Here is a 26,010-nt window from a genome sequence, read left to right as displayed (position 1 = left end):
CCTGGAACGAATCATAAACCAATAAACTCGCCAACAGCCACGATCCAAACAAGCTGTTAAACTGGGCAGTGCCTGGAGGACAGAAGCAGGGAGAAGGGGGGGGGGTTAGAACACGTGAGGAACAGCGTGAATGGACTAACAGATATTAACATTTCAAACTCCGCCCCTGCAGGTGTGTGCCTGATTGAACCTCTAATCACTTCAAGTTCTGTCAGGGGTTGTGGGAGGTTCATTTGACCTGTGTGCCCTCAAGTGGAACAGAAGAAGAAGTTACAAGCAGAGTTCTAGAGTCATATACATGTACATACGCAATCACTCAATCTTTCCTCTAGAAATAATTTATCATGTTATCCAATGATGCAAGTCGATAGTAGGTGAAGGAAGATGGGGTCTCCATAGCAACACAATAAGGACTTGCAAACTTAAGCAGAGAAGAGGATCAAACTCAGAAATATCCCACATATGATAGGCAACATATTTCATCATTTAGCTCCACATTTGTTTTTTTTTGATAGACAGGGGGAGGTTGGAGTAGAGGTGTACAACTATTTGTTTTCAGTTCAACCATCATTCACTGTCATAAGAGCTATTTGTATCCCTACAGCTCAAATGTAAATTGATTACACACAAAACATCAAATTCTGAAAAATACCAAAACATTAACACCGCCTGTTCCCTTATTGGCGATTAGAGTGGCATAATTTGGGTCTCTTAGGCCAAATCACCTTTCATCAGTAGTACCCACAATGCATTTGGACTGACAGCTCCACACAGGATGCGTGTCCCGCTGGCCTTAATCTGATTGGACAAGGCCTGTCATGTCTTTTAACTGATTGGAGGGTCAGAGCCGGACAGAAGGCTAGTGTGCATACCAAAGCAGATGCTAATTAGGACCTGAACATCAATCTTCATCACTGCGAGGGCATGGCAGGGAGGAGCGATGGAGAGAAGGAGAGGTAAAAGAGAGGAAGAGGAGAGGAAAGACGGAGGAGCAAAAGGAGATAATGTGATTTACAATTTAGGTAATTTACAACCTCGATGATTGAATTTCTCCTGTAACTTGTAACCTGTAAGAGGCTCCAAATATGAGTTTGACTTTGAGTGATGAACATGGAGCATGCTCTCAGAATATTAACAATTTCCACAGACCAAACTTAGCTCATATTCACTACTTCTGTGGATTCACTTTATTCTATTATTAGATTAAGTGCAGACATGCTCTGGTCTGTTTCAGTGTATAAGTAACTTTTTTAGTACCTGCTTGTCTCGTGGAAATGTTATTGCTTTGCCTGGAATGTTATGACATTAAACTCATCTACCTTGCATTTATTTCATACCCGTACTTCTACTGTCCAGAAATACCTTGAAAAAAAATCATACTGGCTCTTCACAGATTTGACATGTAATTTGGCTTGGTGCTGTCTTCTGCTTGTCTTCATAGACATCGGTAGCCTTTCTGTGGAACATTGTAGGCAAAGCAAAACATCTCCATGGAGAACAAGCAGGCAGGTGAGGGACCCTCCAACACAAAAGCTATGTATTGCACCTTTAAAGTGAATAAGTCTTCATAGTTTTCTAATCATCTCTGTGATTGGTGGATAGTACCTGTGGTAAATGTTTATCATAGTTTTGCTAGAGAAAATAGATACATAAAACTATATCTCACTGAAATAAGTCTTCAAAAACTACATCTTACTGAAATGAGTCTAACCTGACATATGCACCTTTAAGACACCCACAGGCAGACAAAAAATGATGTATGAATAAAAAAATAAAAATCTGTGAGCAGGTTCACAATTATCTTGGTAGCCGTCAGCTTCCTTTACTTGCTTATTTGCATGTGTGCTAATGCTCATTGTGCCTCAAGGTGAAGTCAATTAGTCAAGGTAAAGTCAATACAAAGAAAAGACTTCAGCAATTCCACAGATAGCAGCAGTTTCAGGTGAAGATGAACAAACACTGGCTATTAGAGCCATACCCTGGTCTCTTTAATTAAAAGCAGAACTTCATTTAGATCTTATCGAGGAAATTGTTGAGACTGTTGATATACCCTTCTCAAAGAAAAAGATTCACTTTAAGAGTTAGCATATATGAAGACTGTGAAATAGATAACAACCATGTCCATTGCAAAGCCTTATTTATACAGTACTAAGACTGCAACAACATATATTTGTCAGTAAAGCAAGTACAAATCTAAATAAAATGAAAAACAAAAACAAAAAAAAATGTGTGGGAGAGAAATTCACCAAGGTTATTAGAAATAACTTGATACTCACTAAGAAAAACAAACATTTATTGAACAGTTAAAATTGTATGACGAATAATAACAGTTGGTGCACTAATAGTAGAATAAGTTGTCTTGTACAGCAGAAAAAGTTGCTAAATTGAATTTCATTGTTTATTTTTTTTCATTTAGTGACAATAAAGGATTCTTAATGTTATGCATCTTAAGTGGGCCAGTCCCCTCCTTCTGAGTTATAGTGAAGTGAAGTAGTATTAGTAAGCACTACTATAGCAGTACTAGTAATAATAGAAGAACTATGACACACAGCAGTATGTGTAATAGCATTGTAATACTAAGGCAGTATGATATGAGACAAAAAAACATCATAATTCTATTTTATTTATGCAAAATTTTAAAACATAGAATTTTACAGTCTTTTAATCAGTACCAATTCACACCAACAAATGTAAATTATTTCCTCCTAAACAAGTGCTTTTAGTGACAAAGGACTGTCTATAGACCTACAGATTATCAAAATGACCCAAGATGATTATTGGCAATTAAAAAAAACAAACAAAAAAACTATCAATCTATTAATATTCAATTGCACTGCCTTATTTAGTACACTGTTGACGTTTTGACATACTGTACGTTTTACAGAAGCCGATCCATAGACGCAGTTTCTTCCACACTAAAGGTAGAGCTTACAGAGAGACAGATGGGTGGTGCTTGGCAGAAGAGGGTTGCTTGGTGCAGACAGTGGGCCTATGATGAATAGAGCTGGAGGAAGACTAGATCACCTCTCCCCTGCACCTCATCACTCCACTGCTAGCACCCAGAGAGGCCACAAGTTTCTTATAGTGTCACCTACCTGCTTTTGTCTACACATATCACTCTGGTTTTATTCTCTCTCTCCGATCTGCAGCCCATGGCCTAAGTGCGCAGACAAAAGACAAATCGATACTATTTCTCAGAGAAGGCTTCCAGTTCTGAATAGGAGGCTCACAAGGTTGAATAAATGTGGACAAAACACTGATTAAGAAGATAGAAAGTCTGGGAAAGTAGCGGTAGTAATGTACTTTTCAACATTTTCAACTAGACAAATGGATTTGAAACACAAATATTGTTTTAGACTGTCTGTTGAAGAAGGAAATTAAAAGTCTTCAAATCAAACTAATGTGTTTTTCAAATCAGCTTCATCTACTATGCCTGCAGACCTTGAGGCTGTTGGAGGAATAATTATGCAAAATATGTCCGATCCAGTGGAGACTCTCATATCTTTAGACATTTGGGCAGCACCGCAATTCCAATATTAGTTAAATAAAAACCTCTGGTAATTCTGTCAGATTAATTGATCCCAGGGAGAGACAGTGAGAGACAATGGGAGCTCAACTGACGATTCTAAGATATAATAATAATAAGCACGTACTGGAAGAAGAAATGTACAGGCCAAGTTGTTTTAACCTCATACACCCACATTATTGTAACTGACAACTTAATTATAAAGTGTACTGTTGTGAAGCAAACAGAAATGTTAAGTCTTTGACCACAACAGGTTTCTTAATTAATCATCAAATGAAATAATAGTGTAAACATTGCTTAAGGGTTCTCTAATTTCCAACCAACCACAACAGGACATTAATAAGAAAGCAATAAAATAAATCAAAACATATCACTTGTGTACCAAGAGAAGAAGTTTGAAGCCCAAGTTGCATCTACACCAGAGTCTGCAATGTAGTGGTCCACTGTATAGGAGTACACAGATGGGTATGGGGCTGACATAAGCTGGTCTGGTGAAGGGGAACATTAATGTGCAGGGCCATGTGCAGAATTGCCACAGTAAGGAAAACACAAATGCCTGCTCTAGTACCTGCTATTGGCTGAACACACAGAATTGGACCTAATCGAATAGGGCATTAAGCTGACATACAGGTGTTGACTTTACGCACATACAAGGACATGCCTATGTATAGATTCAGTCCCTTATATATTATGTACATATCTGAGTATACATTCCTCTATAATTCAATCTACAAAGAAACACTCCTAATATCACTGCCAAAACAAGGTGCGCAAAACACTCATTCTCACAGCTATTACCCCACATTTGCTGATCGGTAATTTTCAACCCGGTGGCACTATTCCCCTGTTACGCAGCGCAATTATGGGATGTTTACACAGCCGAACAATAGGCCAGTGAAACATACTCTCAGTCAAGCACTCATTAGAAAGGCCAATAGAAGCTGAGGTGACCTACAACATTAGAATACACTGAATACCAGGCTTATTAAGACTGAGCTGTCCAGGCCACATACAAAACTCTATGGGAGCTCAGGCAAACAAACAAAATGTATCAACTTTGTGCATTTGGTCGGACATCAGCAATGTCTGCAAGGCTTTAAACCCACTACTACCCTCCATAAGCCATAAGCTGTATATGTAAGGCTACAGTGAGACTGCAGCCTGAAGTGACCCAAATCCCTTGCGACCTGTATCTGATGGCACGCTGAAAGACACCGTTCAGATTTTTTCAGATGTGACCCAACCCACTTGGATATGTGGTCCTAAAACGATACATATCTGATCTTTTGACATGCAACTTCAGTCTGAACGGCCAGATCGCATTATCCCACCTACACATTAGACTCAGAATCTAGTCAATGGAGGGAATATTTGGGAGGCATTGCTGTATTCAGGCCAAATTGGAGGGGGTCTTATCGGAACCAAAGAAATGACCGAGTACGGCTACAGGCGGTCCTGGCTCCAATGTCAACAAAAAATAAAGAGCCTGCTAGCCAAATACAAGGAGGCTGAAGACTCAAACAAATGAAGCGGCAGTGGACGTGTAACCTGTAACCTGTAACCTGGGAGACAAGCCCAGCGTTTAGGCTACTTCCATAAACACTGAGCACACTCGCTGCATGTGACGTCATTGTGTCAACACTTTTGAAGTGTTTAAAATTTACACTGGAGATCACATACAAGTCAAATTTAATTGGAAATGTGAACAACCAAAAAAAAAAAAAGTCAGATTTCACAAAAAAATCTGAATTGAGCATTAAGCCCTGTATTCTGAATGTAGCCTAAATGGACATAGCTAACCTGCTAGCTGCCACATTACAAATAGGAAGCGAGCATGGGCACGCTTACGGCTCCATCGACTCTAGCTCCAATGCACTTTGTATTGAAAAAACGTTACTCTCCTCTCTTTAACTGCTGCTGTCAGGCTCCTCATTTTGGTCTTAAAACGTTTGTATTAACCCACTCTACAATCCTGGTGTTTTTATTTCACTATATTGTCCATAAATCCATTCCTATTAATATTCTCCCTTATAACTGCAAGCTTCAGGGAGCTTCATTTGACTGGAACCAACTCTATGGGTGATGTCACACTTGCTTTGTCCAATTCTTTAAACATACTCCAGAATTACGATGTACAATGCAACAAGCATTTTAGTTACCATGGTCGTTTTTCCAGAATCCCAAGGACAAGACGAACGCCATCATGTGAAAGATCTTATAAGACGAAGAGCTGCTTAAACTTCAGCCATGATACAAGTGAACAAATGGACCAATCAAAAGCCCATCCACTACACTTAGCCAATCAATGCTCAGCCCAGGATTAGACTTGGAGATGAACAAGAGCTCGCGAAGAAATTACTGCCCCATTGTCTTCTGATTTTCATGCTAAGATGTAATCACCGTAGAGACACTGTGGCCTCCAATCGACAAACCAGAAAGGTGAGCTATTTCTGATGATCTTAATGGGAATACAGCTAGCGTGAGTGTGTGTGACTCAGCCCTCATATACTGTCATATTGTGAAGTGTATGCAAGGACCCTGCCCAGATTACCCAGAATAGTCCTGCCATGTGAACAGTGATCAAACCAAACACTTGGTGCATGTGAGGCCCTGAATATAGTCAACGTGTGAATGAAGCACATTAATTCACTATTACCACACTGCTAATTTTACATCATTTGGGAAAACTGCTTACTCATCTAACAACCATCCAGTCATCTCATCACCACGCAACCCATTAAATCAGTAAGAATTGCAGATTTATTCAACCAATAAATGATTTTCACATCTACAAAATTACAGACATTTGAGTCAGAAAGTGCCACTGGTTGATGGTCTACCTGGCTACAAGTACAAATAAGGATATGTTAATTGGTAGACAAAAAGTAAACTGTCACTGTCACAATTGATACTTTGCAGTGACATCACACTGGGGGTGTTCTACATGTATCTCTATTGGCAGAATGTTCAACAGTTACCACAGTAACACAATGCACACAAGTTTTTTTTTTATATTTAAGTAAAAGTTTTAAGATTGAAGAATAAATACAAAATGGATTTAAACAACAAATTTTCATTAGTCTGTGATCAATACATGGTCCTGTTTAGGAGTGTGATTTTCAACAGAAAAGGTGAGAGTGACTGCAAACTACTGACTGCTGACTAGGGATGTAACAATAACCGTCAAAGTTCTCACAGTAATATTGTGGACCATCACAATATATCAAATTAGAAGTCTCTTTGATTAAATTAAGAGTTATGGTGCAGCAATAGCTAAAAAAAAGACAGAGGGAATTACACAGACCATGATCCTTTACTCCATTTCAATGTAGACTATACTATCGCAATAAATATTGTATTGTGAGACTTGGATATCATTACCCCTACTACTGACAGTAATTTTACGTGTCAGAGACTTGTCTAACAGCACAAATCATCTCACCTTTTATAGTTCCAACCAAGTCAGCTCTTTCTGCTCAAACTGTGGCAAAATAAAGCTCAGATTAAGTCTATCTTGAGTAACGGACCTTCTAAGAGAGCAGTGCTTTCAGTTTGTATCACACCCCTGGGGAATGAATCAGCTGCAAAGTATCAATAATGACACTGGGATAATTCCATAATTGCATTAGTGTATCCCCTCAGTAATTTCCATAAAATTATTAATACATGTTAAAGAATTATATGCTGCCTACTGAACAACACAAAAATGAGACATGATTATGCTATTACTAAATAATTAAATGATGTCTACTTGTGAATATAGGCTGTATCTTGTAGTGTCATCTCTCTTTGAGCCACACTTGCCTGTTTTACGGTACTTTCCATGTTCATATTGTATAATGTGTAGCTCCTGGCTAACTGCATCCATTCTTTATCATTTTGCAGTAGGTTTATACAGCTCACCTTGATGTGACTAAACTCTCCGCGGGCACTGCCTCCTCTGAGTGTGTGGATGTTAATATTTCAGCTCCATGTTTGTGAGTGAGAGTGCAATCAGCGAGGTGACGCAAGAGGGAGGAAAAACTAATAAAACAGTGATTAGCTCCTGCACCTGCTATTCTCATTAGTTCATATTGGACTGGCACTACAAGCGAGGGGCAGGGTGGTACAGAAAGTGTGCAAGGAACATGCTGATAATGATGTTAATATAAAGATGATGACACCGTCAGTAAGAAGAAGGCAGTGGCGGAGGAACATTGAAAGTTTTATTAAGCTGATGAGAACGAGATGTGATGGTGGCATAGATAAATGGGTAAGGTAAAAAGTATGCAAAGTTTAAAGACGCTCTCATCTTCTACCACAGGGACTACTCTGCAGAGACCTGGCAGAGAGGAAAAAAATAAGACAGGGGAGAGAAAGGGGTAGGGTTTGAATTTGATTGACAGTAGACTACAAACTGGACATCTTTGCTGAATCAGCAAGGAAGACGAAAGCTCCATACTAAGACATTAGGCTTTTATATATATATATATATATATATATATATATATTTTTTTTACTTTAAAGCTACAGGTGGCTAAAACCTCTCTATCTATCATTGGTAGCTAAAGGCCTCAAAGGGATCACACCTAATAACTTTGTACAACATGGCTGCGATTACATGCACACTCCAATTCTTTTTGATCATGTTCACTCTGGTTACATCAAATTTTATTGGCCGAGAAATCCGATTTTGGTGAGCTTAACCACATCAATCAGTGTGCACATCATATAGAAGCCTGTACATGATTTTTGAACCAGAATGGAAAAACATGAATCGACTTTTAGCCCCGCCCTCTTTCTCTCATGTTGAACCATGACAGAGAAACAACTGTATCATCTAGTCACAGGCAGTTGTTTCCGCACAGCATATTCAGCTACATCTCATTAGATAATTTAATTTTCTGATAGTCACTTCCTTGTCATCTTTATTTAACAAGTTGCATTTGGAAATGGATATGCAATATAATTCAGCGTCTTCATGTTTTATTGATTTATTTCTTACACTAAACTATATGGAATAAAGGACATTTTTCAACTAGAAGAAAATAAAAGTCAGGCATACAGGCTCTTAAATCAGCGACATACAGCTTGTGTTTGAGGCAAATCATCAGCACCAGCAATTAGTTTACCAGTGACAGGGTAACACAAAGTAGTGATATAGGTCTGTTTAAATAACACTGTGTATTGTGGGAATGTGAGAAAGAAAATGAAATGAGACAATAGGGACAAAAGAGAAGCTGTGCAAAACAGATATGGCTTGCTGCCCTGACCACAGATCCCCTATAGGACTTGGACTATGCCTCTTCTTATGCTATAACATTTCACAACCCCCATTTGAGACTACAGCTCTTCAGGGACCATAGTAACAGCTACGATCTCTCTCTTTCCTCTCTATTTTGGGTTAAGGTGTATTTACTCCATAATATTCAGTGTGCAGCATTTCAATGACACAGATGACTTAACTCTTGAGAAGGTTTAATTCTGCGAGAGAACTTTCATTTTCCGCATGTTCAGCCATCCTTGAAAAAATAATTGTTAGTACTAAAGTAAAGCCCTTGATGGAATAGCAGAGAAATGATTACCTTTCTCTTGGGCAATGCGGCTTTGACAGCTCTGTGGCATCTACAGAACAATAAACCTGACAGAAGGCTACGCTGTTGGAAAAACAAGCATTCAGGACAGAGACTCTTGAAACAAAATAGTAATACAAATGTGTACTGAATATATATCATTTTGAGCAGTGGTATTGTATTATAATGCTAAACAATAGATGCATTGAGTAACAGGTAGGGAAAAGCACTGGGCCTGCCTAAAGCCCCAATAAATCAGAAAAAAAGCATCCCAAAACATAATCATTGCATGTTTATTGTCTAAGAATTGATACTGAATACAAACCTTACATAAAGATTGCACATTTCACATAACAAGTCACGATAATTACAATACCATTCAATATATGAAAGCTGGAAGAATATATTTTGGAGCTCAGTATTTATCAAATGTTCAGTTTATTTGCAATAAGGGAGAGATATTTATGTAATAACAAATAAATAACTTCTATGGCTAATTATCGGTTTATTCTGCTATTCCTTTTTTGCAGCTCAGGCTTTTTAATGATGCAGTATATTTAAAAACAGGTCGACTCTACTAGGATTATCTTACTTTGTGACAGTGGTCATGCGTCAAAACTATTTATCATGACAGCCCAACAAGTATATGAAATCATCAGTCATCAATAATGAGTTCCTTATTATTAAGACTCTATTCACCCTGTTCTGCCTATGCACTTTTACTCCTGACTGCTTCTAATCCACATGTTTGTTCTGATTTGCATTTTCACTCCGTTCATTTCAATGGAGAGAAAAGAGAGGTCTTGCCACTAAAATAAAGTAGGTTGATTGTGTATAATGGGCACAAACAACAATGCTGTGCAAAATCATTGAACCAGAGTTGCAGAATCCATCAGAAGTGGCAGCAAGTAGTTGTTTTACAAGTCTCAAATCAGTCTCAAGTCTGACCTCAAGTCCAAGTCGAGTCTCGAGTCAATGGCCCATAAATCCAAGTCAAGTCCAAGTCTTCTGCTTTGAGCTTCAAGTCATTTCAAGTCTGTAAACCAAAGTAGCAAATATAGCTTAGATTTTTGCAATTTATTTGACTTTTTAGATAAACTGTACTTTAAAAAAAAAAAGATAGTATATTTATATGAGTATTTAGAGTATGAAAGAGCTGTAGAAATTAATTTAGTTAATTTTTGCCTTTTAAATGCTGTGACAAGATCTTAGTGTGAATCATTACGTTCAGAATAGAAAGAATTAAGATTTAAAAGTGCTTCTCAAGTCTTCTCAGTCAAGTCAAGTCCCAAGTCATTGACCTTCAAGTCTAAGTCGAGTCCTAAGTCTTAGTCCATTTTATCAAGTCGCGTCTCAAGTCCTACAAATAGTGACTCAAGTCTGACTTGAGTCCAAGTCACGACTTGCAAGTCCCCACCTCTGGAATCCATGACAACGCCTTGAATGTGGTCAATAAAAATAGCTGTTAGCTGTTAATGCATAGGTTTCTCCTTCAGCAAGTTGAACCCTATTTAACAGTATGGCTATTTTAATTGGATTTGTAATAGGTAAATATTTTGTACACATAAATAAATAAACACTGACACATAATCAAAATATACAATGCTTTTAAAACTGAACAGACGCATGCAGGAAGCCACACCCCATTATGCCAATGCTAGCTTTGGCACTGACGAGTAAAAAACAGACACTTATGAATCAGTGAAGTGATTCATACGTACACGAGGGAAAACAAACTGGATCATGACCCACTGCACTTGCTGTCTGCTGCAGCATATGCCAATGCCCAAAGCCACTGACTTAATGTACACACACCTTGACTTGCGAAGGGTAAGATAACACTGTTAACCTTGTCCGAGTAGCCTGCACTTTACACGCCCTGCTTTTGAGTTTTCTACCTTCCACTGTCATCGCAATTTACTCCCTTCACAGTACCTGGCACAGCTTTTAGTGGTAATATGAAGCAAAACCAGACAGAGACTCGTAAAAACTAACATGCAAAGACCAGACAATCCACCACATAATGAGCCTAGCCTTTAGATCCACTTTGTAGTCCGCCACCGCAAATTGGAAAGAGACAGATATATGGATAGCGACAGTAAGATTGAGGGAGCAATAACAAGGGAGATGCAGGACTGGATTAAATAGTGAAGGCAGGGGCTTTAATAGATGCTATGGATAACAAGCAGTGGGGCTTCTGTGATGTTGAAAATGCTACAAAGAGACTAGGCACTTTAAAACATGATTTAATGCAAACAGTGTCTCACTTATTGTGACTCCTGAGTCTGCTATTAGGCCTGTCATAATATCAACTTAACATTTAATGCATTTTAGATAAAATGATAATTTTTGAGAGTTAATATTTAGCGTGGATACATTTTCTTTGTAGTGGGGGTCTTTTTGTTATTTTTTGGTTTGATTTGATTGTAGAAGGTCAAATTCTGAACTTGTATGAGTCATTATAGATACAAACTAACTACAAACGTGCTGCATTCTGCTATTTATTCATTGTTTTTAAGCCATATTTGGAATAGTTTTTTCTATTTTTTCTAATTCTGCTTTAGGGTTATCTTGTCAGTGGTATAAATTTGCTTCAATATTATCACTTATCATCTATTTTTTCTTAATTGTGTAACTTTTCTGGTGGAGGGTCTGTCACATGTTGGTCTCCATGGAGATGTTCTTGCTTTGTCTGTAACATTTCACAGTGTGGCAGTAAACATTTCTATGCTCATGTTACAGGTCAAATCTGTGGAGAGGCAAGCCCTCTCACAGTTACAATGCCGGATTTTCTAAGAATTTCTGAGCTATAAAACCACCTATAATCATCCACAAACATCTTCGTAGAAACACGCAGGTGACAGACCGCCAACCAAAAAGTTACATAGTGCACCTTAAAGCAATATATTACACTTCAAAATGTGTTATCATGACAAGGCTACCTGCTATAGCTGCAAGTCCGAGGATTGGAGGGGAAATAAGTGAAGGAAAGGATTTAAATTCAGCAACCCTAGAATGTATCTACAAGCTATTTTATCATGACGTGTATGAAAAATGGATTGACTTTACAGATCACAGCAGTGCATCTATGATAAAAAGTAAGCATTTCCTCTAACAGAAATAAATAAGATGTAAAAGCACCAATTTTGACATTTTGGATCGCTGTGATTTTCAAAGCAGCAAATAACTACTGCCACCAGAGTCATGACATCAATGAATGAGTTAGAAATGCTGCGTTAACTCGGCTCAGACTTAAAACCTTCAGAAAGCAAGTACCACAGACCCTGGGTCCTATATAGTGCACTTAGCAGCCATACGAGCAGTGTAGCCATTGAATAACTGTGAAAGGTCAATGCAGTGGGCAGGAAAGAGCAGCGCAGACAGTCGTAGACTTGAATTAGATCCCCATGTTTATCAGGAAAGAAGGTTAATGTGGAAATACACAGGAGGTTTATTTATACAGTGAGTCTATTCCAATGAAAGTAAATGTATAAGAAATATTAAAGAGGTGCACCGTGTAACTTTTAACGCCATGGGGATGTCAATGCTTTGGTTTAAATTGTCCACCGTTTAGTATTTATTAAACTACAGGTGTTTTATATTTATTGCTCAAAAACATCTTAAAAAACATCCATTCTTACTGTGAGTGGGGTTGCCTCTCCACAAATCTAACATGTATAATGTGGCTTGCAAGTCTCCATGAAGATTCATAAGTTTGTGGTCATACTGTGGAACATTCTAGGCACATCTCCATGGAGACAAGCAGGTGACGGACCCTCCAGCAGGCAAGTTATACAGTACACCGTAAGTTCTATTGGCCATACTGTAGAATATTATTCACAGATTCGTAGTTGCTGGGATCAGTTAGTCACCCAAAAGCTCTAACATAAACTGTCTGAAAAAGAAAAGGTTTGAAAACCTTTGTTTTTATGTACTGACCCTTCAGCTTCAAAGTATAAAAGAGGTAAAGAGTAGGGAGAGACGTTCAGCAAATAGTCAGAGATTCATCAAATGGTCAGAGCCAGGAATCAGTCTAATGCTGATACAAGTAGAGTGCTGTTTAACCCTCTAGGCTAGTGATACTTTGCAACTGATGTCATGTCAACATTTCCTGAGGTTGTGATGCTAACTGTAAGCACTGCTCTATCTGAGGCTTGTTAGAACTGAATCTGATCTTTATTTGAACATCAGTAGCACTAGCCATTTTTCTTAGTTTCTCATCTTTTTTGTTGAAAATCAAACACCTAAACAGGACTAGAGCTCCTATCGATCATAGGTTCCAGAAAATGTGTTTGTTAAATCCATTTTATATTTTTTTCTTGAGTTTTTTCTTAAAACTTTTATGCAGTGTTTGCTATTGTGTGCATTGTGTCTCCATGGTAACTGGTGAACATTCTGCCAATACACATACATTTAGAACACCCCCAGTGCAATGTCACTGTAAAGTATCTATTGAGCAGTAGGCAAAGGTTGTTTTTGGTTAAGGCAAAAGAGGTCAAAGGTGCTGATTGGTTACATCTGAGGCAAGTCTGGCTACTGATGTCTTACCATCTGTGAGTGTGGTGGGAGAACTCTTCCTTCTGATTAATAAAGTGCATTTCAAGTTGAACCCAGCTGCAGCCTCATGGTGATGTGACTATATTTGGCAATCCACCTGTGAATCATCTGTAATTTCCTAAGCATGGCAACAAGGCATTTAGAACAGTGGTGAGATTGTGAGAGCTATTGTGGTTTAAGTACGTGTGGGCCAGCACTCTCGGAGTTTTATTTTAGCAGTAGTACTTCCGCTGGGATGTATTTTCAGATGACTGTAATATGCAGGTGTTTCTACAGCTGGTCTATATGGACATGGCGATGCAGCTAAATGCAATTATTTGTTAGGAACAGATGCATTTAACCCAAACTCAATTTGTTAATCAACAGCCTCCCCTTTTCTCTAGATTGTTGTTAATGTTTTTTTCATTGTTGTTATAAATCTCTAGCCAAGCATTGTTTTGTACTTTGTGCCCATTACCAAAAGAACCTAAGTCCCGCTGGGTCCTATAACAAGTATTCATTGCCTCATTTCCAGCAACCAACTAGGCTTAAAGGTCAGGATCCCTTTTCGGGCAAACAGGATATACAATTCACCAGCGCTAGCATCTGCAGCCTCCTGGAAGACTGAGCCCTGTGCAAAGATAGGTCGGGCTGCAAGATGTACAACTCTGAGAGGCTAATGTCTTTGGAGGGTGTTAATTAAAGGTAAAGTCAATAGTGCTGAGTTCATGCAAGACTGCACTAAAGTCCAAAGGAGAATGGGATCTTAGTGCCATTGTCCCAGGAGGGCGGTTAAACAGATCGTGTAGTACTATGTATGTAACTGAATTGTAAGAGAAGAAATAAGATGCACTCAGATGGCAATGAGCTGTAAATACAAATATGCAGGAAAAAAGGCACAGGGGTTAGTGGTTGACCTCACTGCACAACTAAGTATAACATTTAGGGCCAATCCCATTTCAAATTTGTACCCCTAAAGTCAACCCCTACGAATTGGGACACCCCCTCAACAATCAAGTACGTCATCAGCAGTCTCCGCCAGCTTTTACGTAAGCGGATGTGACGAGCTTTTGCCATCCTGCCGGTGATTCGCAAGGCATTCTGGGAAATTGCTCATACCTCTCCGCTTGGAGTGTGCCTCTGAAAAATCATCATTTGGAGGAGTATATAGCCCTACCACTTTCCCCTACCCCACTGCCATAAAGGAAACTGGGACACCCCTACACCTACATGTGAACATGTAAAATGGAAAGTGGTATGGCCAAGGGGTATAATAAGATTCAGCCATAGTTAAGTAATTAGGTCCTATAAATCACATGTAGTAAATAAAAATGCCTTGGAATGAAATATATCTATAATGGTACACTGATACTTGCATACACATTATAATAAGAATGGGACTAAACTGGGACTAAACCTGAAACGAAACTTATACTAGACCCGGACTAAACAAGGACCAAATTAACATTCAGGACTGAACTGGGCTCATATTAGGACCTTATGACACAACAAAGACATTGTAGACTGTGTAGGATCGCCAAATACTTGAAAATACTAGATGAATAGGTAATCTAAATGTTCTGTAATGTAAGTATGTGCAACAACTGCCAGTATCTCTCCCAGCATCAGGGACTGTGACTAAGTGTCCATTGTTCGGTGTGCACCCAATCAAAGGCGTATCATTACTGGAATGCAGTCACTCCATGTGTGACTGTTAATGGGAACAAGCAAAATAATATGAATGAACATTTCCATAACTAATTTTTGTTGACACAAGCTGTGCACATTCACAGAACATTCACCCCTGTTCACACTTGACCCCACAATGCTGGAAGCACTTGAGGCTGATGGGTTGCTAGGGGCAGTAATAAGAATATAATTGTCTAAACTGGCAAGGTTGACTCCTGAATGAGAGGGCAGAGCAAATGGATATTCCTTCAGTGTACACAGAGGTAATCTTCGAGCTTTCATTCCAAACACAGCCTCCTTCGCAAATTAACTGGAATATTACAAGGTCTCAATCTGGGAAATTGGCAAAGCAAATATTCAGGAATTAGTTCTGGTTCTCTTCACACTTAACCTCGTCTGAGAAAAAAACTGAAACTTTTTGCTGATGTGAGTTTGCAAACAACAATTTGAGCTATAACTACCATGGACTGGGTTATTTGTTAAAAACTATTGTGTATGATGTCTATATTTTTACCACTTACTCAAAGTACTAAAATGGATCCTGAATACTACTACAAGCTTTCATGTCTCCAGGTCCCGTACTTATGAGATAAATTTTTTCTTGCATTTGACATCCTTTCTCTTTACAACTCTTGGGCAAGTTGAATTATTCCCACAAAAATCCTATATTTTTTGTCTATTGATACTTTGTAGGGACATCACACTGGGAGTGCTGTACATGTAGTTTCCATGGAGACACAAGACATGTTTTATTGCCTGAAAACTCAATAATAAATTAAAAAAATTTATTTATACAACACATTTTCAGGAGTCTGGGATCAATAAGAGCGTGGTCCTGTTTAAGGGTTTGATTTTCAACAAAAAGGTTGGAGTGATTAACTGAAAAAACTTTTGACTAATGATAGATTGTGACTGTAATGTCATTTGAGAGGGAGTTGTTTAACAGCACTAGTTTATTAATAGAGTATTTCAAATAGTAGAACCAAAACAAAAAAAAAAAAAAATGATTTGAACTAGTCTAGGTTTGGTTAAAAAGTACTAATAGTCTGCTGTTTTTATACCCAAGTAGGTAGACCCTGTATCTTCTTAACTAAGGCTATAGGCTATTGTCTCAAGTCTGAGTTAGCAGAATGCTGAAGAACTGCGGTGAAGTGACGCGTAGGAAGCAGAGGAGTTATACAGTAATTCTGCTGCTGTGACATTTTCCCATAATCCCTCCCAAATGCAGCTGGTGTCAGAAGACTAAAGGGCAGAGCTGGTTGGAAGGAAGAGGAAAGATGGAAACTATCTATGGCTACACTTTTATTGAGTATGGACAAAGTAGATGAAAATACGCCTGTCAAAATAACAAATATTGAAGCACGTTATACTGCTACTGAGATATACTACAATAAACAATAATACTGAAACAATTTTATGCCACTGACAACAAGAAAGCAAGATTATCCCCATAAACACATTTTTAAATTGACAGTCTCATTAAAAAGTCTGGGCTACAAAGGATAAATAGCAGAATGAGCCAATAATAAACGCCATAAAAGTCACTTATTTAACCTTGTACAGCCCTTTTTTTTGTATTAAAACAAAAATACCCCAAATCTCCCCACTTTTACTAAGAAATTGTACACAATAAAAATAGTGTTTCATATAGCTTTCATATATTGGCTGATAAGTCAATATTGTAATTACTGTGACAGGCCTAGATGGAACTGTGTGAGTTACTGGTTGACAGATGATGATCAAAGTAATTTCTGTGCCTGTAATTACCATAAAAAACAATAATTGGATTTAAGCGAATATGACAGAATCATTACTGTACAATGAGGCCCATACTGTATACATAAACAACACAACAACAAAAGCAGGCCTTCTTCACTGTTGTGGTGTAGCAGGTAGCAGCCATCTCCTGTGTGAGCGGTTAGGGTAAATATTGTGTCAGAGGATAACTGCTGTCTTAGCCTCATTCGTCTTTCCCTTTGTGTCTATAAAATTCAGAGACAGAGTGCGGATCACGTAGCAGAAAACAAAGAAGACACGCTGCTGTTACCATCCAAGGTCACACACAGACACACACACAGATAGGCAGGCCACCTTAAAAAAGAAAATAACTACAATGGACAATTTAGCTAGAACAGGCAGAGATGATGGCCGGGGCACTGAGCGCACACACACCAGCACATACACACTGTGCCTCAGGGCCAAGGTTCTGGCGATGCATCATTACCCACCCTTGGAGGTGATTCCATATCCCAGCATGCATTTCTCATGTGGAGAGGAAATTACCCCTGGGCCGTGCTGAGAGCCAATAGAGTGTGTCCTCTGCTCTATCTGTATCTTACTTTTCCTTCCTTTCTTTTGCGTTAAACCTGTCACTCTCTGTACCACTCCAGTGAGGAGCTCTGCCAAGTGTCACTCCACAGCTCTCCGGTGGGTCACCTGGGCTTAACCTTTTCTGCGTCCTACTGTTTCTATAAAAACACTTGTGCACCTACACTTACAGCTGAAAACAACTAATGCAATGTAAAAGTAAAATAAGCTAGAACATATATTTATTACTGATTACTGATTTTTTACTTGCCATGCTTTTTTTCACATGAACCACAATATATAGGTGCATAGGCTTTGGCTTGTTTGTTTGTTTTTTACAGAAAACCCCTGAAATCCTTTACATTTTACCTTAAAATTATTCCACACTTAAATACAATTCCATTTTCTCCACCTCTGTCATAGTTACCATAGTCCAAGAAGGCTTCCCATTTTTTTTACAAGTTAAGGTCCGATCTGACATATTAAAAGACATCAGCTTTCTTTTGTAATTACAGATTAAAATTATAGTAAAATGTCTGATTGTGGTGGTAAAGTTGACAACTGTTCTCTGTATACATTATGTTGTAATGTATATTGTCCAGTAGTGCTCTCTATTGAGTTGAAAAGTCTCATTTTCAATTGCTTGCTACTGCACTGTTACAACATATCTACCTAATATTTCCTAGTAAAATACCAGATTTTGATGGTTAAGTTGCTACCTATTCTCAACTCTGACATTTTCATTGAAGCCAATATTTAAGGACTTTGTTGCTGTCTTGGCATTGACGTCACATAACTCTATTGTTTTCCATTGCACTGGCACAAAATGGGCTCTGTCTCTGTATAATCTATGCAGAATATCTCTCAGTCTGGTCACTACCTCCTCTGCTGTGTCTCAGGCCAAACCCAAATTGATGCAGTCTGGTTAGTTTATTTCACTGACAGGGAAAACAGAAGAGCTCATCATCCATTTAAAATTAAAATGAATGTTTTTCTTTGTTCAATATGGACAGTCCATGCATGTCCCTAAATTATTGGCTAAATCATCACTCCCAGCTGAACTCAGGGAGATAAAATTATCTGATTGGGGTGGTTAAGCTGTTGTCTATTGATATTTTGCAGTTACATGCTGGGGGAGTGGGGGTGTTCTACATGTATCTCTAATGGTGGAATGTTTAGGTGACACAATGCACACACTAGCAAACACTGCCAAAAAAGTTTTACGATTGTTCACCACACCAGCCTGTGGTGAATACGAGCAATAAAAATCATCATCATCAACTTTAAAAATCATCTCACCTGTTAAGATAAGTCAGTTCTGTGGTCAGATTGTGTTAAACAAAGTTCAGAGTTAAGTCCAACTTGATTAACAGAGCTACAGACAGACCAAAACCTACAGTAAGCATCACTCACCCAGGGATTTGATGAGGTGAAATTGCTATCTATCTCTCTGAAGGATGTAAGGATTTAACGATAACCGAAATATCATGATATTGTATTGTCAGAAGTCTCAATATCTTGAATCACAAGTTCTTTTGTTTAAATGCACTGTTTTATAGGACCAACAGCTTATAAACATAGGGAACTACATATCCCATGATTCATTTCAGGGCAGACAATTATATTAACTTCTTCAAAATATTGCAGTAAATATCGTACTGTGTGCATATCATGATAATATCGTACCGTGAGATTTGGATATCGTTACATCCCTAATGTTTTGATTTGAACTACTGTACCCAAACTATATGTCGCTGTCCTTGGTGCTGAAATCCCCTTACTGCACTTTTTCTTCATGATGTTACTGGTAAACATCTTCCTCCTTACACATTTAAGTTGTATACAGTATAGCAAACACACTGTTTACCACTGTGACCACTTTGGCTTGACATTTGTAAGAAATTCTGTCTTAGAGTGAAAGATGCAGTAAAGGATCCAGCAATAGCCCAGAGAAATAAACTCACCAGCATTAAATTCAAGATACGGGACCTATTCAGTGGCCAGAGCTGAAGTGAGCTGAGAGACACTAAGACTAAGCACTGAGGAAATATAATGTGTTTTCAGTTTAATGCATAAAACTCCCTGGGCTCGGTAGAGTGAAACAAATACAACCGGTGAGAATTTGTCTAACCTCAGTCTGAGGGAGCGCATAACCTCCTCAGTGAATATGAGTCTGTATCATGGGTCTATAACACTTTATTTCCATGTCTAGAAGGCATCATACATAAACCATGTGTTGAGCACTGCCCCTCCACAAACATAAGCCTTACATTTCCCTGTCACACATACACGCACAGATCTACAGACGATCTTGTACTTCTGACAGCAGTAATCAGCACATAATCAGATTCACGCGTCTTGTTTATTTAACGTTAGCACAACGCCATGCTATTGTCCTCTATGTGACAAAGCCCCTCTTATCTCATATCAATGCTGTCCACGCGCACACTCGCCTCATAGCTTTAAACATACACATAGCTAAGCACACTAGAGTCACCCCTGACCACTGCAATTTTCTATAAATAGAGTCCACACACACTGACAGTGACCTGCCATCTTTGATCAAATCATCTCCAGATAAGGGTCCGTGCTTATTTGACAAGAGCAAATACTGTAATAAAGGGTTTTTTATTTGCATTTGTCAAACATATTAACTTCCACACTCAAAGGTCCTATATTAGTGAACGTTAGGCCACCTTATAATGCTACTGTCAAAAATATGCCTTGAGTTGTGTGTTTTGTTTCATTCACACATGTTTGAGTAACCATTTATTAGACTGTCTATGAGGTTGTTCATCTTGTGATGTCACAAAGTGGTAGTTTTCGAGATAACAGCTATCTTTTACCTTTTCTTGAGTAGAAATGGGCAATTCCAGGGCTGAAATTATCCAAAGGATTCTAGTGAAGGTGTATGGAGTATAAAAATATAGTGGGGAACTTCCTTTATTACCACATAACATCACAAGATAGAACAGAAAGAGAGAAGAACTCAACCTACTGGATATATGCTGGGGTTTGAGTGTTAAACATGTGTGAACGAAACAAAACACAACTCCAGGTCTGTTTTTGATGAAGAAACAACATTATAACATAAAAAACAATGTAATATGAGCCCTTAAAAAAAAAGATAATAGGTATTATGAGTACATAGACCAGGGCAATGAGGAAGACCATTATTCTTTCTCAGTGATTATAATTTGCACATAAAATCCTTATATACATATTGAATACTGTGATTGTGTCCTTGGGCAAGACAGTGGACATCATCCAACAGTGGTATAAATAAGTCCTCGATGAATAAATAAGTTGCCTAAGGATCAATGGGTTATTACAAATACAGCTCTGTGCCAATTTAATATTCTGAGAAATGGAAATAGATGGCTATACTCAGCTTATAATAAAGTTACCAAAGAATATTTTACTCAGACACTACTCTAAACTAAAACTAGATATTTATTTGAAACTCAAGGTAAAACAGAAAAAAATATCCAATGAGAATGGAAATTTTTTGGACATTGTTTAGTTCTTGATAGATATGGCAAGTGTAGGACCGAATAAGAAACTACAATTATTTTGAGTTCCAAATGAAAACTTTTTGCATTAATACATCCTTAGTTGATTTAGTTTGATTTTTAGCAGCTTTAACTTTGTCATATCAAAATGGATGATACTGCAGAGAAAGGGACAGAGGATTTTTATGGCGACCCCAGATACAAAAAGATGACATATCTAAAAGCTTCTGATGAATAGTTAAGTAATTAATCAGATTTTTTTTATGAAAAGATGTCTGAGCGATAACATCAGATACAGCAAAGTTTGATTCAAAGCCAGAGAATATGATTAGTATTCTTATAATACGCTGAGTCCATATTTTGTGCTGATTGTTTGATGAGACACCCCCACAGATCCTGCAGCCTTGTTTTGCGATCACAACTTTTCAGAAGCTGCCAATCCTCATTTGTGTGAACTGTTGCTAGCTCCCCATCTCGCATGTCGTTTCTCTCCCAGCATATTTTGAATGCTCGGTTTTCATGCTTTGAAATAATAATATTCGCTCCCTCACAGTGGTGGATGAAATACTCAATTGTGTGACTTAAGTAAAGATACAGATACAGGGGCAAACGGTTACTCAAGTAAAAGTAATACATGAAAAAGTCTACTTAAGTAAAACTAATGAAGTACCTGTTTAAGAATATACCTTAAGAGTAAAAGTATTTTGCAGAGGTTTTAAAACAATTAAAGCATCTGTGAGCTACTGTGCCCAAATAATTTCCCTTGTGGATCAATAAAGTTTGTCTAAGTCTAAATTTAAGTCTATCAAATGTTATTTTGATAAATAATTGTGTTTATTTTAAGTGATTCAATTGATTTCTTAATTTTTCTAGCTGTTTTTGTGTATTTGTGTATTTAGTTTGCTCAAAGTTGGGTCATTAACTCTAATTAAATGTGCTAAAATGAAGTCTCAGCCATTTCAGCAGGTCTCACACCATAAAGAAAATAACTTTTTACTTTTCAGTCCATATACATACAGAGGAGTAGAAATTACAGATTCCTGCTCTCAGTTGTAGCAAAGTAAAAGTAAAAAGTATCCATTGTAAAATATACTTAAGTAAAGTACAGATACCTAAAAATTGTACTTAAGTATTGTACTTTTGTTCTTTGTTACCTTCCACCACTGCTCCCGCATCCCTTGGTCCCAAACTCCCTCTCTCCTTTTTAATCTTCTTTTTTTTCTTCTTCTTCGTCTTTGTTTTTGTTTTTGTTTTTTTCTTACAATATCCTTGTTTTATTACTGTCCTGCCTCACAAAGCTCCATATGTTTTGCATAGCTCACTGGCTTGTGTCTTCTGTGGTCTTGCTTTGTAATGAATGTATCCTATTCCCCAAACAAATGTCTTTCAGTGTTTGCTTCCTCCAATCTTGTTTTATTTGCTTTTGCCGCCATGGGCCCATCCTTATCAGGTCCAATTTTACTAGCTCTATACGTATCGTGGTTTAATATGGAGCATAAGGTGGACTATCTTGATTTTTGCGCTGAATCAACAAAAAGAATGAATGAGTTTTTTTCTCCTTAAAGGTGCATTGCACAACTTTTCCAATGGAGGTCCATTACCTGCTTGTCTTCATGGAGATGTTATTGCTTTGTTTAGAATGTTCCACAGTAAAGATTAAACCTATCGATCTTAAGGGAGACAACTGTAGCCTACATTATAGGTCAGATCTGTGGAGATGCAACCCCATTCACCAAGAGAATTACTGCATTTTTGAGCAGTAAAAACACCTCTAATGATTAAATGCTAGATAGATGTGTTTATTTCAATACAAAAATTCAACCTTTTTATTTAATGATAAAACAATATGTAAAAATTCTGAACATGTAGAAACCACAAATGAAGCTCTGTAGTCCAAAGCAGTGAGTGATTCTTTTGCTTGAGTAATATTAAAGGGTGATATTTCTATAGGCTTTTGCTCACGTTTCGCTCCATCCTTTCACATCTTCTTATCTTGACCTCTGTCCCAGACACTACATTATTCCCATGGTTGACTCCTTTAATCTTCCATCCCTCTCCTCATCCTGCCTGATTTTCCACTCTGCTCATTTGCCTCCATTTCCAAGTGCACCACCCCTCCCCCGTCTCCTCCACCTAATCTCCCCTCAATACTTCTTTACTCCCATCCATTAGCCATTATTGAGTTTTCTTCTTTGTATCAGCATGCTCACGTTAGCTTTACTGCATCTACTAAATATCTAACGGCACACTCGTTTTAACAAAACAACTACACAATCAGAGACACAATGTGGATGTATTGAACAGCTTGCTGACAGTTCCAGCTATACGCACCCACCCAGCCCTCTCCACCCTCATTCAAGGATTCCTTGCGTCTAATAGCTGGTAACTCATTTAGCACTTCATGTTAGCTCAGCTAGATCCAATTACACTATAGAAGAGAAAGCGTGTAGTTTGAGTAGGGGGAGCATTTAACCTTGTGGCAAAGGGAATGGTAACATACAGTAGCACTAAATCTGTGACAGCATCAGACAGAGTGAATCCTGGAAGCTGCAGCCTATATTAATAATATATACATATAAAACATACAATACAATATTGTTGTAGACTAGAATAAAATATATGTAATCAGTAGATTATTAAAAGGGTTTTACACAACTTCTCTTTTGTTCAAACATTCAACATCATTGTCTGTTGTTTTCCCATGAAGACATGGAGTTATGTGTTATTAACTGTGTGCTGACCAAAGTGTACTTGTATGTAGGCGTGTATGTCAAGAGCATAATATCATCCATTAAAATATAATGTAAATACACATATAGTAATGCATGCTTCCTCCATCAGACCCCGACTCCGAAATTCCAATTTCTCATGAATAACTCCAAGGCTTTTAATTAAATACGTTCTTATTAAAATAAAAGCCCTCAAAATGAGCCACATGTAAATTGCACTTGATGCATGTTTTCTGCAGAATGATGGATTTGCTGATATAAAATTAGTTAAACACAGTATGTGTTTGTTATTTTGTAAGAACCAGTTGCACTGATCAGGTATAAAACCACAGACACAGGTACAAATAACTCAGATGATCAGATCCTCAGAGGTGTATCGAACAGTCATTGAACATTTTGTCATCATTGCTTTTGTGAAAAAAGGTTAAATTTAACAGATCTGAGCCAGGCCAAAATGTGACTGGACCACTAGGGTAATCTCCATCTTTTGAGGGGTGTTCTCTGTCTGCAGTTGGTAATGCAGTAATGAGCAATATTAGGCAGGAGGCTACAACCTATAATGCTATATGAACCACCTCAGGTGATCTAAGCATTCCTATACATAACAAAGGTGTATGTTTTACATTGTATTGTGATAGGCAACATTTAATTTACAAGTTTTTAAGTAGCATGTTTCAAAATGTGTTACTTATACCTTTATATCTACATGTACTATATTATGTATAAAGTGGTCCCTTCACACAAGTGAATTCTCCCATTGTCTATTTTCACACCATCGGTATCATCTTTTAAATCACTTCTTAAAGCCTGTTTTCATCAGTTGGCCTTTCTTTAACTGGTTTTAGCTTGATTTTATTCCTTATTTCTTTTTATTCTATTTCTTTTTATTTATTATAATTCATTGGATTGTTTGCACCTTTGTCTGTTTTTGTATCCTTTCTGTTTGCTATTTTTATGCTTTTTGTATTGTTCATTGCTGCTTGTACAGCACTTTGTAAACCTTATTTTTAAAAGTGCTTTATAAATAAAGATTTATTGTGTTATTATTATTATTATTATTATTATTATTATTATTATTATTATTATTATAAAGCTCAAGATATCACCTGCATACTTGCTCCATATATTTAAACATTTAGTTATTTTTCTACCTCAAGGAAATACTCCACAGCACTGTTCTTGGCCATCAGACTTACCAGGACATTTTTAGTATTGACCTCAAAGAACTCCAAAACTAAAACTTATTTTGAAACATGGCATTTTTGTTCTTATACAACAACATTCAAACTTTCCTCTTTAGATGTTTTAGAATTTCTTTTAGCCATTGTTCTTTCTGGTGACTGACAGATGCTACTGAGACTTGATCCAAGCAGCTCGTTTCTGCATGTAATTAAAGGAATAATACATCAAGAGTCATAAGAAATATATATAAATAATGAGTCAAGTCTGTGCTTTGGTTAATTACAGAGAAAGGAGGACAGAAGTGATCACAGCCCAGTAGGACACTTCTTTAAACGCACAGTGTGACATTATGAGGGTGGTAGTGAGCTCCTCTCCACTTTTCTTTAGAACACAGTGGGAGAACTAGACAAACTCAATCTGTACTTTGTTTTCGGTTGAGAGTAAACTAACTGTTACTTATAGTCCCCTGCTGGTTATGAAAAATACACAGATAAACGTAACACAAATGTATTTACCCACACAATGTTTACGAGAATGACTAATTATCATAAAGGTGCACTTTACTATTGCTATGACACCACCAGCTACAGGTCAGATTTGTGGAAAGGCGATCCTATTTAAGTAGTTTTGAACACTAAAAACACTGCAACTTGATCAATGTAATGTCATATTGTGGAACATAGAGCAAAGCAAAAATATCTTCAACAGAGACAAAAGGTGACAGACCAAGAACCTCCATCAAAATCTAGTGCACCTTTAATTCAAAATTTCAAAATATACTTGTTGGACTTTGACAGTTCCAGAAAAGAATGCACCTAATAATATTTTTATGTTGTTCCAGTACATTGCCGGAGGTATTTTTAAGGATTCTGTTTCGGCCAAGTCACAAAGGGCTATAAGACTAACAAATAGTTGAATTCAGTGAATACTTTATGATTAGAGGATTTCAAAAGCATACTGCATCTTTATTATTGCTA

At 37.6% G+C, this 26,010-nt stretch overlaps 1 protein-coding gene across 3 annotated transcripts in view; it reads right to left on the bottom strand.

Annotated features, from left to right (window-relative positions):
- Window positions 1-26,010, bottom strand: part of ctnnd2a (catenin (cadherin-associated protein), delta 2a) — a 260,843-nt gene that overhangs the window by 92,228 nt on the left and 142,605 nt on the right. The gene's annotated exons all lie outside the window — the stretch shown is intronic.

The sequence above is a fragment of the Boleophthalmus pectinirostris genome, unplaced genomic scaffold, assembly GCF_026225935.1.
Source record: "Boleophthalmus pectinirostris isolate CB_2022bp ecotype Guang Dong unplaced genomic scaffold, ASM2622593v1 HiC_scaffold_15, whole genome shotgun sequence".
Classification (NCBI taxonomy): domain Eukaryota; kingdom Metazoa; phylum Chordata; class Actinopteri; order Gobiiformes; family Gobiidae; genus Boleophthalmus; species Boleophthalmus pectinirostris.
Note: the sequence above shows the minus strand (reverse complement) of the source record. Positions and strands in the feature narration are given on the sequence as shown.